Source organism: Neomonachus schauinslandi, chromosome 6 (assembly GCF_002201575.2).
Source record: "Neomonachus schauinslandi chromosome 6, ASM220157v2, whole genome shotgun sequence".
Taxonomy (NCBI): domain Eukaryota; kingdom Metazoa; phylum Chordata; class Mammalia; order Carnivora; family Phocidae; genus Neomonachus; species Neomonachus schauinslandi.
The window spans coordinates 70,037,690-70,039,271 of record NC_058408.1 but is presented as its reverse complement, the minus strand read 5'-3'; positions in this window follow the sequence as shown (position 1 = coordinate 70,039,271).

Here is a 1,582-nt window from a genome sequence, read left to right as displayed (position 1 = left end):
TTTAATGTACACTTTCCTCTGAAAAATCTCTCTGTTAGCTCAAAATGAATTGTAAGTGTAAATGTAAGAATCAAAACTAAAAATCTTTGAGAAGAAAACAAAAAACATTATATAATTCCACTAGGCAAGTATTCTTAATAGTTTAAAGACACATTTAAGAAAATGAAAGACAAGCCACAGGCTGGGAAAAAAATATTTTCAAATCCTATACCTGAGAGAAAAGACTTCTATGTAGGATATATATAACTCTTAAAATGCAATATTTAGAAAACAAATAACCAATTGATATTTCACCCAAGAAGGTATGCAAATGGATAATAAGGACAGAGGGATGGATCAGTTAGACTTTTGGAAAGAATTTTATATTCAAATCAAATAACTTGACACAATAACTCACCTTATTTAAAAGGAAATAGGCATGGAGATTAAATACTGCATTAACAGGACACAGCAATATATTGACAAAGTGAGATAATTTGCTCTGACACATTAGGTCCTTTTTTCCCTCATAAAAGTGAAAGAAAACCTACCCTCTCTGAAAACTTCAGAAGCCAATCATCTTAGTGTTTTGAAAAGAGGAACAGCAAATTCTCAGTGGAGGTGCCTATTTTGAGATTTGGAAAAGAAAATGGACCAAACCTGGCATCTATGGAAACTTTGTGCCAGATGGATGAAATTCATAATTATTAATCCAAAAGTGCTATACTCGGTTTTAAAAAATAATAAACATGTTCTCATTTAATTGCCACACAGACACTCTCTGAACTAACTTTTTTTATTTCCAAACTAATAGAAAGGGAACAGAAGCTCAGGAAACCGTAACTAGCCAAAGCAACTTAGCTAAGGCCACAGAGCTAGTAAGTTGCAAAGCCTCATCTGAAACAAACCTGTGGGACACCAAAGCCATTCTTTCCCTTACCTGCACTGAGCGGAGTTCAACCTGAGAGGTTTTGGGCAATGAAACTTCATGGAAGGCCTATTTTCCCTCACAGCATCAGCATCTTCCTTTGTGACCTTGGACAATTTAAGTAAAATCAAGAATTTGATTTTCTCATTTATTAAACAGGGATAGTGATGAGAAGTTTTCTTGTGAGAAACCAAACAAAATAGTTTCTGGAAACTATCTTGCTGTATGCTTGGCACATAGAGGATAATATTAACATGTATACAACATGGATCAGACTTGTTTTCCAATAAACTATATCTCTTCCAGCTGCATTAATGTTTAGCATGATTTATAATCATTACTTTTCATGGTTTCCTATGGTTCATTTGTCAGTGTCAACTTGGTCAATAAACTTAAAACTCTACTTCTAGGTTTCACTGAAACAGCAATTAAGAAATACCCTTCCTGGGGCACCTCGGTGGCTCAGTCAGTTAAGCGTCTGCCTTTGGCTCAGGTCATGATCTCAGGGTCCTAGGATTGAGCTCCATGTCGGGCTCCCTGCTCTGTGGGGAGTCTGCTTCTCCATCTCCCTCTGCTGCTCCTCCTACTTGTGCTCTCTCTCTCTCTCTCAAATAAACAAACCAAATCTGAAAGAAAGAAAGAAAGAAAGAAAGAAAGAAAGAAAGAAAGAAAGAA